This window comes from Oncorhynchus kisutch, linkage group LG10 (assembly GCF_002021735.2).
Source record: "Oncorhynchus kisutch isolate 150728-3 linkage group LG10, Okis_V2, whole genome shotgun sequence".
Taxonomy (NCBI): Eukaryota; Metazoa; Chordata; class Actinopteri; order Salmoniformes; family Salmonidae; genus Oncorhynchus; species Oncorhynchus kisutch.
In genome coordinates, this window is record NC_034183.2 from 50,389,101 (window position 1) to 50,407,773 (window position 18,673).

The 18,673-nt window shown below is 41.6% G+C and overlaps 1 protein-coding gene across 2 annotated transcripts in view; it reads right to left on the minus strand.

The window, feature by feature from the left end:
• Positions 1-18,332, minus strand: part of LOC109897578 (beta-1,4 N-acetylgalactosaminyltransferase 2) — a 36,640-nt gene extending 18,308 nt beyond the window's left edge. The window contains exon 1 of one of the 2 annotated variants that reach the window (XM_020492086.2): positions 18,213-18,332. The gene's annotated coding sequence lies outside the window, so the exon portion shown is untranslated. Of the gene's footprint in view, positions 1-17,653; positions 17,789-18,212 lie in introns of those variants that run through there. The other variant, XM_020492087.2, reaches the window with a different exon arrangement.
• Between the last annotated feature and the right edge of the window lie 341 nt (positions 18,333-18,673).

Consider the following 18,673-nt stretch of genomic DNA (forward strand, 5'->3'; position numbering starts at 1 on the left):
ACAGTCATACCATATATATATATATAAATAATATATAAATAATATATAAATTATATATATATATATATATATATAAATAATATATAAATAATATATAAATTATATATATATATATATATATATATATAAATAATATATATATAAATATATAAATATATACACATATATACACATATATATATATATATATATATTAAAATGCCAGATGGGATGAAAACAGGAGATTGATACAATTGTATAAATTAATTAAGCAAGAAATGGCGGTGGAAACGTCTTTATGCGGAAATATTGATATAATAACCATCATATCGAAAGTAATCTTACAGTCACGCGAGGATATGGCGCCGACAGAGATGGCCGCCTCGCTTCGCGTTCCTAGGAAACTATGCAGTTTTTTGTTTTTTATGTGTTATTTCTTACACTAGTACCCCAGGTCATCTTAGGTTTCATCACATACAGCCGAGAAGAACTACTGAATATAAGATCAGCGTCAACTCACCACCAGTACGACCAAGAATATGTTTTTCGCGATGCGGATCCTGTGTTCTGCCTTACAACCAGCGCCACGGGATGGTTCCCATGCAGCGACCCAAAAAAACGACTCAGAAAAAGAGGGAAACGAAGCGGTCTTCTGGTCAGACTCCGGAGACGGGCACATCGTGCACCACTCCCTAGCATTCTTCTTGCCAATGTCCAGTCTCTTGACAACAAGGTTGATGAAATCCGAGCAAGGGTAGCATTCCAGAGGGACATCAGAGACTGTAACGTTCTCTGTTTCACGGAAACGTGGCTCACTGGAGAGACGCAATCCGAAGCGGTGCAGCCAGCGGGTTTCTCCACGCATCGCGCGGACAGAAACGAACATCTTTCTGGTAAGAAGAGGGGCGGGGGCGTATGCCTTATGGCCAACGTGACATGGTGTGATGAAAGAAACATACAGGAACTCAAATCCTTCTGTTCACCTGATTTAGAATTCCTCACAATCAAATGTAGACCGCATTATCTACCAAGAGAATTCTCTTCGATTATAATCACAGCCGTATATATCCCCCCCCCAAGCAGACACATCGATGGCTCTGAACGAACTTTATTTAACTCTCTGCAAACTGGAAACGATTTATCCGGAGGCTGCATTCATTGTAGCTGGGGATTTTAACAAGGCTAATCTGAAAACAAGACTCCCTAAATTTTATCAGCATATCGATTGCGCAACCAGGGGTGGAAAGACCCTGGATCATTGTTACTCTAACTTCCGCGATGCATATAAGGCCCTGCCCCGCCCCCCTTTCGGAAAAGCTGACCACGACTCCATTTTGTTGATCCCTTCCTACAGACAGAAACTAAAACAAGAAGCTCCCACGCTGAGGTCTGTCCAACGCTGGTCCGACCAAGCTGACTCCACACTCCAAGACTGCTTCCATCACGTGGACTGGGAGATGTTTCGTATTGCGTCAGCCAACAACATTGACGAATACGCTGATTCGGTGTGCGAGTTCATTAGAACGTGCGTTGAAGATGTCGTTCCCATAGCAATGATTAAAACATTCCCCAACCAGAAACCGTGGATTGATGGCAGCATTCGTGTGGAACTGAAGGCGCGAACCACTGCTTTTAATCAGGGCAAGGTGTCTGGTAACATGACTGAATACAAACAGCGCAGCTATTCCCTCCGCAAGGCTATCAAACAAGCTAAGCGCCAGTACAGAGACAAAGTAGAATCTCAATTCAACGGCTCAGACACAAGAGGCATGTGGCAGGGTCTACAGTCAATCACGGACTACAGGAAGAAACCCAGCCCAGTCACGGACCAGGATGTCTTGCTCCCAGGCAGACTAAACAACTTTTTTGCCCGCTTTGAGGACAATACAGTGCCACTGACACGGCCTGCAACGAAAACATGCGGTCTCTCCTTCACTGCAGCCGAAGTGAGTAAGACATTTAAACGTGTTAACCCTCGCAAGGCTGCAGGCCCAGACGGCATCCCCAGCCGCGCCCTCAGAGCATGCGCAGACCAGCTGGCCGGTGTGTTTACGGACATATTCAACCAATCCCTATACCAGTCTCCTGTTCCCACATGCTTCAAGAGGGCCACCATTGTTCCTGTTCCCAAGAAAGCTAAGGTAACTGAGCTAAACGACTACCGCCCCGTAGCACTCACATCCGTCATCATGAAGTGCTTTGAGAGACTAGTCAAGGACCATATCACCTCCACCCTACCTGACACCCTTGACCCACTCCAATTTGCTTACCGCCCAAATAGGTCCACAGACGATGCAATCTCAACCACACTGCACACTGCCCTAACCCATCTGGACAAGAGGAATACCTATGTGAGAATGCTGTTCATCGACTACAGCTCGGCATTCAACACCATAGTACCCTCCAAGCTCGTCATCAAGCTCGAGACCCTGGGTCTCGACCCCGCCCTGTGCAACTGGGTACTGGACTTCCTGACGGGCCGCCCCCAGGTGGTGAGGGTAGGCAACAACATCTCCTCCCCGCTGATCCTCAACACTGGGGCCCCACAAGGGTGCGTTCTGAGCCCTCTCCTGTACTCCCTGTTCACCCACGACTGCGTGGCCACGCACGCCTCCAACTCAATCATCAAGTTTGCGGACGACACAACAGTGGTAGGCTTGATTACCAACAACGACGAGACGGCCTACAGGGAGGAGGTGAGGGCCCTCGGAGTGTGGTGTCAGGAAAATAACCTCACACTCAACGTCAACAAAACTAAGGAGATGATTGTGGACTTCAGGAAACAGCAGAGGGAACACCCCCCCCATCCACATCGATGGAACAGTAGTGGAGAGGGTAGCAAGTTAAGTTCCTCGGCATACACATCACAGACAAACTGAATTGGTCCACTCACACAGACAACATCGTGAGGAAGGCGCAGCAGCGCCTCTTCAACCTCAGGAGGCTGAAGAAATTCGGCTTGTCACCAAAAGCACTCACAAACTTCTACAGATGCACAATCGAGAGCATCCTGGCGGGCTGTATCACCGCCTGGTATGGCAACTGCACCGCCCTCAACCGTAAGGCTCTCCAGAGGGTAGTGAGGTCTGCACAACGCATCACCGGGGGCAAACTACCTGCCCTCCAGGACACCTACACCACCCGATGCTACAGGAAGGCCATAAAGATCATCAAGGACATCAACCACCCGAGCCACTGCCTGTTCACCCCGCTGTCATCCAGAAGGCGAGGTCAGTACAGGTGCATCAAAGCTGGGACCGAGAGACTGAAAAACAGCTTCTATCTCAAGGCCATCAGACTGTTAAACAGCCACCACTAACATTGAGTGGCTACTGCCAACACACTGTCAATGCCACTGACTCTACTCCAGCCACTTTAATCATGGGAATTGATGGGAAATGATGTAAATATATCACTAGCCACTTTAAACAATGCTACCTTATATAATGTTACTTACCCTACATTATTCATCTCATATGCATACGTAGATACTGTACTCTATATCATCGACTGCATCCTTATGTAATACATGTATCACTAGCCACTTTAACTATGCCACTTTGTTTACATACTCATCTCATTTGTATATACTGTACTCGATACCATCTACTGTATCTTGCCTATGCTCCTCTGTACCATCACTCATTCATATATCCTTATGTACATATTCTTTATCCCCTTACACTGTGTATAAGACAGTAGTTTTGGAATTGTTAGTTAGATTACTTGTTGGTTATTACTAAATTGTCGGAACTAGAAGCACAAGCATTTCGCTACACTCGCATTAACATCTGCTAACCATGTGTATGTGACAAATAAAATTTGATTTGATTTGTCCTCCCACAACGACTCGGGAAACCAGGCAGTTTATTAGGATACAGATTAAATAAATTATTATCTTCACAGGGCAGTGAAAGTACACTGAGATCAGCATGATGCTCCTTTCCAATAAATATTGAGGGTTTTATTCTGGTGACATGACGATCGATGCTTAAATTTGAGCCCGATGCACCCCTCAGTTTAGGACTGTTTCGTTCCGGAATCTATTTGCCAGGATCCGGTACCTCTCGTGGCATGAATAATAATTTACTGTTTGCAATGTAAACATTTTACTCAAAACGATCAAAATGTATTTTAGTTGCCTCTGTAATTACCCTGCCACTAAAAAAAAAAAGTACTCTAATGTGAAAACGTAGATTGGCTGTATCTCTCACAGAACCAGAATTTCTATGATCTTTCCCTCTCTCTGCTCTGAGACATGAGCCTGCAACTACCATCTCTCCAGAGTTGAACTTCATCATTTATTTAATTAGAGAATCATAGCCATGGGAAGGGCATTGGTGGTGCTGCAGCAGCACCCCGGATACTTTGAAATACATTTGCCTGTAATTTAGCCACAGAGGATCAATAGATGACAAAATAAATCAAGTATAGCCTAGCTGTGGGTCACAATGCATTGCTTACAGTCGGGAACGCATGGCAAATCTGTCAGTGAACAGCATGCAGCCAAAACAGGCCTTTTGCAATATTTCAAATGCAATTGTGGGATAGCACAGGTTGGAAACGCAAATGGCTCCTGGTGAAACAAAAATCATTAAAAGCCTATCTTGAAGAGATAGGCTTTTGGCAGGAGCCCAACGGCTATCGTCAGTGAGTGAGCTGCACATCATTGGGTGAGTCATTGAAACTGGAAAGTGGTTTGATGAATATAATTTCCTCCTCATATCAAATGTTATTGGTCACATCCACATATTTTGCAGATGTTATTGCAGAAACATTAGTATACATACAATAAGTATACAAACAGACAATGATAACATATGCTAGGGGGCACAACACATTACAGATTATACAAAGACCTCAAAAGATACACACATATTGATTGTTTTAACAGCTTTCTTATTGGAAGACTGGTCTTCATATACTGCTCGGATTCCTTATAGAAAACATGGAAGAGTTCAGTCATAAAAAACATTTACGAATATGACATTTTACCATTAGCACAATTAGATTTATGGAGGGAAAATTGTTTTTCCTTCATGCTTATTATAGATAAGGAAACCGAGCAGCACATTCGCCCATAATAAACAAAAGTCATCAAGAATATTAACAATTATAAATATCTTGCCGTAATGTCAAAACAGTTTCTGGATGCTCAACACGTGTTGTTAATGTTAATTTATTTTTGGAGTTTCTTCAGGTAATGATTCGCAGGGTAATACTTATGGATCATTCTGAGAGACTTCTTTGACCTTGTTAACAAGCAGGTTCTTATGTGGTGGTAATAACCATACTTTTTCCCAACAGAAATTGACAAATGTATTCTAGTAAATTGTAACATAAGGAATATATACAGTATCCCTTTGAAATAAAGCACGTGTAGAGCGGTTGTTCTGAGGAAGTAATGAGAAACATTTGTTTCCTATTGGAGAGTCAACTGGTTTAAGTGAGGGTAGCTCAAGAAGGTGAGGTCTGGTTCCACCTCTAAACAACATGAGTTCCAGATGGAATAGCGTCAAAGACTATGGCGAACTCTCTAGGTGTGAGCTATATTGTAACGAGATAAAACATTCCTCATAATTGAATAACATACCTTCTGCATTAAAAAGTTGACTCACCAGGAGGATATGAAAAAATAAAAGACTTGTTTATATACAAAATATCCTTACTGTTCCAAATTAAATACCTATGCGGGGGGGGAAGTACACACACACACTTAAATATATATAATGACCATGCTAGCCAAAGAAAAGCAGATAATTTTGCAGGAATCTTATCAATGTAATAGTTACAAAGTAACAAAATGGAAGCCGATATTTTTATTTGTCAAACGACAGCCAAGCATCGATCATAATTTCACCAGAATAAGACCCTCGATATTTATTAGAGTATAAGTATAAGTATAAAACTAAAATAAAGTTCATAACATATTTTAAACTATTAAACTGCATGCTTTCATGAGTCATAGTAGGGGTACAACACAACACCATCGCGTGACACCATGTTTAATATGATGGTTATTATATCAATAATTGCCGCATAAAGGAGTTTCACCGCCATTTCTCACAAAATTACCGAGACAAAAAGATCCTGCCTTGTCTAGTGTATTTTGTTTTTGTCGAAATTTGGAAAGTTTACCGGCAAATTTGCCTGTCAACATTTTTTTATCCGACACAGGCTACTCACATAAAAAGGTTGGATGGAAAAGTAGTTCGTGAAGCTCCGCGCATTTCTAGTGGTAGGCTACAATCTTATTTTAGGCTTGTGGAGATCGATTATTTTTTTTATCTACCGATTTTGAAGACTGGTTTGCAGATAATTATTGGATGGATAAACCCCAAATTGTATAGCCTAATGTAAATACAAAAAATTATGTTATAATATAGCCATAGCCCTGTAAATAGTAGGCTACGCCAAATTCATGATATTAATAATAAACATTTACATTTGGAAAAGACAATATGCAAATGTTTACTATTCATTTAATGAAAGTTCCGTAGGTCTACTATAGGGCTAAATATATGCCTTGACGCATACCAGCCTTTCTCTGTGTATATCAATGATGTTGCTCTTGCTGCGGGCGATTCCCTGATCCACCTCTACGCAGACGACACCATTCTATATACCTTCGGCCCGTCTTTGAACACTGTGCTATCTAACCTCCAAACAAGCTTCAATGCCATACAACACTCCTTCCGTGGCCTCCAACTGCTCTTAAACGCTAGTAAAACCAAATGCATGCTTTTCAACCGGTCGCTGCCTGCACCTGCATGCCCGACTAGCATCACCACCCTGGATGGTTCCGACCTAGAATATGTGGACGTCTATAAGTACCTAGGTGTCTGGCTAGACTGCAAACTCTCCTTCCAGACTCATATCAAACATCTCCAATCGAAAATCAAATCAAGAGTCGGCTTTCTATTCCGCAACAAAGCCTCCTTCACTCAAGCCGCCAAGCTTACCCTAGTAAAACTGACTATCCTACCGATCCTCGACTTCGGCGATGTCATCTACAAAATGGCTTCCAACACTCTACTCAGCAAACTGGATGCAGTCTATCACAGTGCCATCCGTTTTGTCACTAAAGCACCTTATACCACCCACCACTGCGACTTGTATGCTCTAGTCGGCTGGCCCTCGCTACATATTCGTCGCCAGACCCACTGGCTCCAGGTCATCTACAAGTCTATGCTAGGTAAAGCTCCGCCTTATCTCAGCTCACTGGTCACGATGGCAACACCCATCCGTAGCACGCGCTCCAGCAGGTGTATCTCACTGATCATCCCTAAAGCCAACACCTCATTTGGCCGCCTTTCGTTCCAGTACTCTGCTGCCTGTGACTGGAACGAATTGCAAAAATCGCTGAAGTTGGAGACTTATCTCCCTCACCAACTTCAAACATCAGCTATCTGAGCAGCTAACCGATCGCTGCAGCTGTACATAGTCTATTGGTAAATAGCCCACCCTTTTCACCTACCTCATCCCCATACTGTTTTTATTTATTTACTTTTCTGCTCTTCTGCACACCAATATCTCTACCTGTACATGACCATCTGATCTTTTATCACTCCAGTGTTAATCTGCAAAATTGTAATTATTTGCCTACCTCCTCATGCCTTTTGCACACATTGTATATAGACCCCCCCTTTGTTTTCTACTGTGTTATTGACTTGTTAATTGTTTACTCCATGTGTAACTCTTTGTTGTATGCTCACACTGCTATGCTTTATCTTGGCCAGGTCGCAGTTGCAAATGAGAACTTGTTCTCAACTAGCCTACCTGGTTAAATAAAGGTGAAATAAAAAAATAAAAAAATAAAAACACAAACGGAAAGCATATATCAATTATGCTAACTACATTTTAAAACTGCTTAGTGAAAAGGCTAAAATACAAACCTTTTTGCACACAATTCTACGATGGTCCAGTCATTTAACTTTAAAAAAAAAAAAAAAAAAAATCTACAGCAGGGTAAACCAAAGATTATGGATATATTGACAAGACACACGTCTCTCTGCCCTAACAATGAGTCGTTGTCAGCAAAGCAGCACAACGGCTGTAGAGGTCATTAACCCTTTTTTGAATATTCGATAAGGTTGTTAACGTCAACCGCCTCTATTCAAATAAAGATAGAAACCATTGTAACCCTTGTTATGTTGGTGCTTTGAGCGTACCGACTGTACCAGTCCATATCCTTCCGCCCCCTGATATTAATGTACCTAGGCTATTAAAATTAGATGTGTACGTGTTTTAGGAATGCTGCTGAGACACGTAGTGGCATCCATGCTCATCGTACACTACTGTGGATCAAAAACGTCACATTAGGTAAGCAATACTTCTGTGAGCTGTTTTATATAGATTTATATGCACTTAATATAACGTAGTTTCATGGTGTGAAAGTGATTAGTGAAAATATGTTAGTATTTACAGTGCATTCGGAAAGTATTCAGACCCCTTGACTTGTTCCACATTTTGTTAAGCCTTATTCTAAAATGTATTAAATTGTTTTTTTTCCCCCCCATCAAATCTCCACACAATATCCCATCGTGACAAAGCAAAAACAGGTTTAGATTTGAGGTGAGGTGTCACCATTAGATTGAGGTTATTTTTCTCATGTTTTTTTTTTTTATGAAAATAAACGGAAATATCACATTTAGATAAGTATTCAGACCCTTTACTCTGTACTTTGTTAAAGCCCCTTTGGATACAGCTATTTTCAGGTCTCTCCAGAGATCTTAGATTGGGTTCAAGTCCTAGGCTCTGGCTAGGCCACTCAAGGACATTGAGACTTATCCCGAAGCCACTCCTGCACTGTCTTGGATGTGTGCTTAGGGTCGTTGTCCTGTTGGAAGGTGTACCTTCACATCAGTCTGAGGTCCTGAGCAGGTTTTCAACAAGGATCTCTCTGTACTTTGCGCCATTGATCTTTCCCCTCAAACCTGCCTAGTCTTCCTGTCCTGGCCACTTAAAAACATCCCCACAGCATGATGCTCCAACCACGATGCTTCACTTTAGGGATGGTGCCATGTTTCCTCCATATGTGACGCTTGCCATTCAGGCCAAAGAGTTCAATCTTGGTTTCATCAGACCAGAGAATCTTGGTTTATATTTTATTAGGATCCCCATTAGCTGTTGCAAAAGCATCAGCTACTCTTCCTTGCGGTCCACACAAAACATAATACAGAACATTTTTAAAGGCACACGTATCCTACATATCAATTCATATACACAAACTATCTTGGTAAAATAAGGGAGAGGCATTGTGCCATGAGGTGTTACTGTTTTTTTAAACCAAGTTTGCTGTTTATTTAAGCAATATGAGATGGAACGGAGTTCCATGCAATAATGGCTCTATATAATACTGTACAACTTCTTGAATATATTCTGGATTTGGGGACTGTGAAAAGACCCCTGGTGGCATGTCTGGTGGGGTAAGTGTGTGTGTCAGAGTTGTGTGTAAATTGACTATGTAAACAATTTGGGATTTATCAGATTAATGTTTCTTATAAAAAGAAGTGATGCATTCAGTCTCTCCTCAACTCTTAGAAATACTATGCATGCCAGTTTATCTTGGCTATCAGCCCCCTATTTCTAGCCCCACTGATTACAATGAAGAGCAAGAGGTGCAGCTTTCCTTGCAGCACTGGACCACACAATTGGACAAGAATCAAGATAAAATGAGACTAGAGCCTACAGAACTTGCTTTTTGGAGTGTGGTGTCAAAAAAGCAGAGCATCTCTTTATTACGGACAGACCTCTCCCCCATCTTTACAACCATTGAATCTATCTATAGGTTTTGAAAATTACAGTTTACAATCTAAGGTAATGCCAAGTAATTTAGTCTCCTCAAATTGTTCAACAGCCACACCGTTCATTACCAGATTCAGCTGAGGTCTAGAACATAGGAAATAATTTGTACCAAATACAACACTTAGTTTTAGAGATGTTCAGGACCAGGTTATTACTGGCCACCCATTCCAAAACAGACTTCAACTCTTTGTTAAGGGTTTCAGTGACTGCATTGGCTTTGGTTGCTGTTGCGTATATGGTCAAATCATCAGCATACATGCACACATGCTTTGTTTAAAGCCAGTGGCAGGTCATTGTCAAAAATAGAAAAGAGTAGATGGCCTAGAGAGCTGCCCTGCAGTACACCATACTTTACATTAAATCAAATCAAAGTTTGTCACGTGCGCTGAATACAATAGGTGTAGACCTTATGATATGCTTACTTACAGGCTCTAACCAATAGTGCAAAAAAGGTATTAGGTGAACAATAGGTAGGTAAAGAAATAAAACAGTAAAAAGACAGGCTATATTCAGTAGCGAGGCTATAAAAGTAGCGAGGCTACATACAGACACCGGTTAGTCAGGCTGATTGAGGTAGTATGTACATATGGTTAAAGTGACTACGCATATATGATGAACAGAGAGCAGCAGTAGCGTAAGAGAGGGGTTGGCGTGTGGGACACAATGCAAATAGCCCGGTTAGCCAATGTGCAGGAGCACTGGTTGGTCAGCCCAATTGAGGTGGTATGTACATGAATGTATAGTTAAAGTGACTATGCATATATGAGGAGAGTGGCAGCAGCGTAAAAAGAGGGGTTGGGAGGGGGGGGGGGGACAAAATGCAAATAGTCTGGGTAGCCATTTGATTACCTGTTCAGGAGTCTTGTGGCTTGGGGGTAAAAACTGTTGAGAAGCCTTTTTGTCCTCGACTCGGCACTCCGGTACCGCTTGCCATGCGGTAGAAGAGAGAACAGTCTGACTGGGGTCTTTGACCATTTTTAGGGCCTTCCTCTGACACCGCCTGGTGTCGAGGACCTGGATGGCAGGCAGCTTAGCCCCGGTGATGTACATGGGCCGTACGCACTACCCTATGTAGTCCCTTGCTGTCAGAGACCGAGCAATTGCCGTACCAGGCTGTGATGAAACCAATCAATATGCTCTTGATGTTGCAGCTGTAGAACCATTTGAGGATCTCAGGACCCATGCCAAATCTTTAGTTTCCTGAGGCTTTGTCGTGCCCTCTTCACAACTGTCTTGGTGTGTTTGGACCAGTCTAGTTTGTTGTTGATGTGGACACCAAGGAACTTGAAGCTCTCAACCTGTTCCATTATAGCCCCATCGATGAGAATGGGGGCATGCTCGGTCCTCCTTTTCCTGTAGTCCACAATCTTCTCATTGGTCTTGGTTACGTTGAGGGATAGGTTGTTATTCTGGCACCACCCGGCCAGGGCTCTGACCTCCTCATTATAGGCTGTCTCGTCGTTGATCAGGTGTTGTGTCCTCTGCAAACTTGATGGTGTTGGAGTCGTGCCTGGCCATGCAGTCGTGGGTGAACAGGGAGTACAGGAGGGGACTGAGCATTAGAGAAGCTTCCATTAAAGAACACCTTTGAGTTCTATTAGATAGACAGCTCTGAATCCAAGATATGGGAACAAGATTATCCACATGTATTGATCACATTTTTTCCTAATACTGTTGAACTAAAGCTGTATCCATACCCATTGGATGCAGTGATCACTATATAGTGGCTATATCCAGGAAAGCCTAAGTTCCAAAAGCTGGGCCTAAAATAGTGTAAGATAACATACAAAAGATTTTGCTATAACTCTTATGTGGATGATGTTTGTTGTGGAAATTCTAATCGATAATGAGGAGACAAGATATCAGTAAATCAGGATATTACTTCATTCAAAACGTATTAAAAGGAAAGCAGGTCACACCACACACAAGTGAATGATGTGAGTGCTCTGCAATAACGATGGCTGGTCGACACAACACTTGACTGTTGGGTTGAGAGCCCTGACACAAAGAATACAAATATATTTTATAGCAAAGATACACCACCTTAGTCTACATGACAGATGTGTGGAATGGGTCAAAAAGGTTAGGATTCATATGAAAGAAATGAATCATTCATAGCAGACAGTATCTGCTGTAAAGACTGTTCCCATTGTGTGGAAACATCATTATCCATACCCAAGTCATCTACACCCTGGTACCTCCCATTACACAAACGGTCTATGGAATGTGGGCTCTGAGAGAGGATAAGACCATCATAAATAAGTTGCTAGAGTTCAAGCTCAGAAGCTTCTCTCAGTTCACACAGACACAATAGAGTTCTAAGAACCCTATTCCACTGGTTCTCGATCCTGGTCCCGGGGACCCGAAGGAGTGCACATTTTTGTTTTTGCCCTAGCACTACAGTCGTGACCAAAAGTTTTGAGAATGATACAAATATAAATTTCCACAAAGTTTGCTGTTCCCTGTCTTTAGATATTTTTGTCAGATGTTACTAAAGTATAATTACAAGCATTTGACACTTATGAAAGGCTTTTTCAATTACATGAAGTTGATGCAAAGAGTCAATACACTTCTTTTTCAAGACCTCTGCAATCCACCCTGGCATGCTGTCAACTAACTGGGCCACATCCTGACTGATGGCAGCCCATTCTTTCATAATCAATGCTTGGAGTTTGTCAGAATTTGTGGGTTTTTGTTTGTCCACCCGCCTCTTGAGGATTGATCACAAGTTCTCAATGGGATTAAGGTCTGGGGAGTTTCCTGGCCATGGACCCAAAATATCGATGTTTTGTTCCCCGAGCCACTTAGTTATCACTTTTGCCTTATGACAAGGTGCTCCATCATGCTGGAAAAGGTATTGATTGTCACCAAACTGTTCCTGGGTGGTTGGGAGAAGTTGCTCTCGGAGAATGTGTTGGTACCATTCTTTATTTATGGCTGTGTTCTTAGGCAAAAACGTGATTGAGCCCACTCCCTTGGCTGAGAAGCAACGCCACACATGAATGGTCTCAGGATGCTTTACTGTTGGCATGACACAGGACTGATGGTAGAGCTCACCTTGTCTTCTCCGGACAAGCTTTTTTCCAGATGCCCCAAACAATCGGAAAGGGGATTCATCAGAAAAAAAATGACATTACCCCAGTCCTCAGCATTCCAATCCCTGTACCTTTTGCAGAATATCAGTCTGTCCCTGATGTTTTTCCCGGAGAGAAGTGGCTTCTTTGCTGCCCTTCTTGACACCAGGCCATCCTCCAAAAGTCTTCGCCTCACTGTGAGTGCATCTGCACTCACACCTGCCTGCTGCCATTCCCGAGCAACAACTGTACTGATGGTGCACCGATCCCGCAGCTGAGTCAACTTTAGGAGACGGTCCTGGTGCTTGCTGGACTTTCTTGGGCTCCCTGAAGCCGCCTTCACAACAATTGAACTGCTCTCCTTGAAGTTCTTGATGATCCGATAAATGGTTGATTTAGGTGCAATCTTACAGCAATATCCTTGCCCGTGAAGCCCTTTTGTGCAAAGTAATGATGACGGCATGTGTTTCCTTGCAGTTAACCATGATTGACAGAGGAAGAACAATGATTCCAAGCACCACCCTCCTTTCGAAGCTTCCAGTCTGTTATTCAAACTCAAACAGCATGACAGAGTGATCTCCAGCCTTGTCAACACTCAAACCTGTGTTAACGAGAGAATCACTGACATGATGTCAGCTGGTCCTTTTGTGGCAGGGCTGAAATGCGGTGGAAATGTGTTGTTGTTTTTTTTTTTTGGGGGGGGGGGGGTTCGGTTCATTTACATGGCATAGAGGGACTTTGCAATACATCTGATCACTCTTCATAACATTCTGGAGTATTTGCACATTTCCATCATACAAACTGAGGCAGCAGACTGAAAATTAATATTTGTGTCATTCTCAAAACTTTTGGCCACGACTGTACACAGCTGATTCAAATGATCATCTCATCAAAAGGCTCTGATGATTTGACTCAGGTGTCTAGTGCTAAGGCAAAAACGTGCAACTTTTTGGGTCCCCAGGACCAGGATTGAGAACCACTGCATTCTGTTGCATAAAACAACCATTTGATGCAATAACAATATAGTAATTTCCCCACCACACGTTCAAAATGTTTGTTGGTCTGATGTGATTAATATCCTGCACTTGATGAATTTATGAAACTGCTTCTTCCATTTAGTGATAAACATGCAACCCGTTAAGAAACTGACTGTTAGAACTGTTAAGGCTCCGTGGATTGATGAGGAATTTAAAAACTGTATGGTTGAAAGAGATGTTGCAAAAGGAGTGGATAATAAGACTAGCTGACTTGTGAAATGATGTGACTAAACTCAACAAGAAGAAGAACCTGAATTATGAAGCCAAGATCAATGATATAAAGAATGATGGAAAAAAAACAGAGTACTTCAAATGAAATTATGGGCAGATACAAATTCAACTCCATGTCATCGAATCGTTAAAAAAACTATTTGATTTTGCCAATTATTTTAATCGTTACTTCATTGGCAAAGTGGGCAAACTTAGGCAGGAAATGCCAACAAGGAACAGTGAGCCATCGTATTCATGCATAAGAAACGAATAACGATAGAAAAGGATTGCAACTTTAAACTTTGTAAAGTTAGTGTGGGAGAGGTGGAAAATGTATTGTTATCGATCAATAATGACAAACCTCCTGGCATTGACAACTTAGATGGAAAGCTGTTGAGGATGGTAGCTGACTCTATAGCCACTCCTATTTGTCATATCTTTAATCTGAGCCTAGAAGGAAGTATTTCGCCTTAGGCCTGGAAGGAAGCCAAAGTAATTCCATTACCCAAGAGTTGTAAAGCGGCTTTTATTGGTTCTAACAGCATATTTATAAGCTTGCTGCCAGCTCTTAGCAAACTGTTGGGAAAAAATTGTGTTTCACCAATACAATGCTATTTATCTGTAAACAAATTAACAACAGACATTCAGCATGCTTAAAGAGAAGGGTACTCAACATGTACTGCACTGACACAAATGACGATTTGTTGTGTTAGGTTCTTATTTTTCAGAGTAAATGACTCACGGACACTAGAGAAGCTTTAACCAAGTTTAAGTCTTCCCAAAGGTTCTGTACAGCTGTAATCAGACAGCAAAAAAAAAAAAAATATATATATATATCTCACATCACAGTTATATACAAATCCTACATACAATCCTAAACACTTCTCTCCAAACCTTGCCCTCTTTATCATCTTCGCGTGGAGCCAAAAAATGTAACAGGATAATAAACCTTTATTACTCCCTTAAGAGAATCTGTCCTCATCTTCACCTCCTCCACCTAATACACTGATGTGAATCGGGAAACAGATGGACACGTTGCTCTCCTCTCATCCCCCCCACAACACATTCCGAAGCAATCCGTCTTTCTTCGGGGAACCATTAACTTCCGACATAGGAAATGAAAGGGACTGGGTTCTATCATTCATTTACTACCTCAACGATCAAAGTTTAGCCAATTCCAACTGTTGAAAGAAATGTATAAGATTGAGGGAGCTGTACTGCAAGATTTACGTGCAGCCTTTGATATTATTGACCATAACCGGTTGTTAAAAAATATTTTTTTTATGGCTTTTCAAACTCTACCATATCGTGGATTCAGATCTATCTTTCTTTAATGGAAGCTTCTCTAATGTCAAACATGTCAAGTATGGTGTACCAATGACCTGCCACTGGCATTAAACAAAGCATGTGTGTCCATGTATGCTGATGACTCAACCAGACACGCATCAGCAACCACAGCTAATGAAGTCACTGAAACCCTTAACAAAGAGTTGCAATCTGTTTTGGAATGGGTGGCCAGTAATAAACTGGTCCTGAACATCTCTAAAACTAAGTGCATTGTATTTGGTACAAATCATTCCCTAAGTTCTAGACCTCGGCTGAATCTGGTAAACAATGGTGTGGCTGTTGAACAAGTTGAGGAGACTAAATTACTAGGCGTTACCCTAGACTGTAAACTGTCATGTTCAAAACTTATAGATTAATTGGTTGTAAAGATGGGGAGTGTTATAAAACCTCCAGGGTGCACTATTGTAGCAGGCATTGATGCATTAACAGCCCCTCCATTGACTTTTATTGACTTTTTTATGAGACCACTCGCAAAACGGCTCCACTCCTTTGTAAAGGACACCAGAAGTGTCCTGAGAATACTTTGTTAGTTGCTTATGATGTTGAGTCGTTACACAAATATTCCACACGAGGGCAGTATTTAAGCTATGGAACATTTTCTTCTGCAACGTGATCCTAATGAACTACCTTCCAGTGCATCCATTATAACATTGGTCTAAATAGTACTCACACACACACACACACAACTACTTAATGTTTCTAAATTATTTCTTTATTCAGACGAAGGGTACTGCTATGGGATCCCCCAATGGCTTTTAACTACGCTAATTTGTATGTGGGTTACATAGAGAAACAGTCCATTTTCAATTCTCTCAAATGTTTTCTTGCCTAACATTATTTGGATCGGTATATTGATGATATTTTTGTTCAATGGAGGGGTGATGCAAAACAGCTCCAGGTGTTCCATGCTTTTCTTAACTCCTGTTTTGAGCATCTGAGATTTACTATGCAATCTGATACACGTCAAATCAGTTTCCTTGATCTTCTGATCTTGTGTGAAGATAATGTTCTATACACTGATCTTTACAGGAAACCTACTGATCGTAACAGTTTGTTGAGGGCTGATAGTTGTCACCCACTTCCCTTGAAAAATAGTGTGCCCTACAGCCAATTCTGTCGAGTCAAAAGAATTGGTCAAAAAAGAAAAAGGATTTCGACAGAAATATGGCTGAGATGCAAAGAAAATTCAAGTAGAAGGGGTACAAAAATGGTCAGATAAATACTGCCATTGAGAAAATTAAAAACATGACCTTTTCAAGGTGATTCTAGCAAAAATAAGCAGTCTTGCGTTCTAACTACTCGCTATTCAAGGGGTTCTGAACAAATTAAGGGAATTGTTCAAACATTGGCACATTCAAAGAACCGATGATGGTTCGAAAACACATTTCCGATACTTTCCCTTGGTCGTATTCTCGCGGGGCAGACACCTCAGAAATCAATTGGTGAACTCTGATTTACCACCAAGATATCCCTGCACAACGTCTATTTGCTCCCCTACTGGATGGAAACTACAAATGAAATGGCTGTGCTCAATGCAATGGCACTTATAAATGTAGATCCTTTAAAACACCCCCAAACAGGGAAACAGATCCCAATCAAAAGGAGTTAAAACGGGCTCCACTTAGACAGGTATTTATCTTATAACTTGTCCTTGTGGTAAAAATGATCTGGGTTATACAAAGCGCGAATTAAAAGTACGTATCTCGGAGCATCATTAGGTGCAAAAACTCGACACCCAGTTGCGGCCCACTTTTTGGAAGAAAACGACTCGATTTCGTCTCTACGTTATATTGGCCTCGAACATGTCACCCTCCCGAGGAGAGGGGGTGACCTCGACAATGTATTGTTTAAACGAGAGGCTGCCCTTGCTCCCTTCGGGTCTCAACGTAGACTTTGATCTGAAGCCATTCTTGTGATTTTGCTATTGTAAATGTTTGTAGGCCTATGCAGCCAAATGGTATCTATGATCGTACGCTATCCATTTAATGTTATTTGTATGCTATTTTAATATATGATAATTAAACAATGATATCAGGCCACACCCGGCCATGATTACAGGCATCGGTGTGCAGTGTTGCCAATTTAGCGAGTATTCAGACCCCTCTAGAGACAAAAAAAGAAAAAGCGACTAGCGACAAATCTAGCTACTTTTTCTGGTGTTATTGGAGACTCTGACGTGAAAACACGTATCGTTCTTACTCATCTCAACGAGCAGCGGGTGCCTACCCCCGTCCCAAAGCACTCTCAGCCGCCCAGTATTCGCGCTGCAGTCAGAGCAGGAGATGTTCACCCCTCCGCGTCCAGACTGGAAATGAATCGCGCATGCGGGAAGCCGCCGCTGGCTGATCCCGCTCTGGCTTACATTACATTATTATTTCTTTTTTACAATTAACCTGATTAGGGCCAGACTAGTTACCAACATTTTCTCACATTGCCATTGACAGTTTGTTTCTATTGTCTTTTTAGATTGTATATGTAAAAAAAAAATTATGGTTAAAAATGTTCATGTTTTACTGTGACTTGTTGTAGGCTCCTAAGTGGACAATAAGGTTCAAAACCAAAACAAATGAAGAAAAATAAACCAAAAAATGAAAATAAAAACCGAAGTAACTCCGGCAGTGTCTATTTTGGGTAACTTTTGCCGGTCCCAAGCCCGGATAAAAGAGGAGGGTTGGAATTGTGACATTAAAAAAACAAGAATCGACAGAAGAAAGTTCATTTGTAATTCTAAATATATTTAGGGTGTTTTTTTACTCACTTTTTGTCTCTCCCAAGACGTTATTATTCTCTCCTGCAGCGTCCATCACAATTACATTCACATGGTAAATTATGCAAATTGGCCGATGACGTCATTTAGCGAATTTTAGGACAGCCAATAGCTACTTTCCATACCTGCTAAATTGGCTAGGTTTCACCAACAAGCTTTAATGACCTGGAAAATATGTTTCCTGCACATTCTTTTCCCACATAAAGCTCCTTTGTGGAATAATTCAGACATAACTGTAAGGAATAAGTCATTGTTCTACCCCAGCTGGCATGAGAGGAATATTGACTTTGTTCTTGATGTTTTCGACAACAAGGGTAATATTCTCACATATGAACAATTTATATCATTGAAAGAGTTTCCAATACCTTTCAGAGAGTTTATTTCTGTGATCAAAGCTGTTCCCAGTGGTCTAACTACACTAACGAAAACTCATCTTAGTTTTGGTAATGATC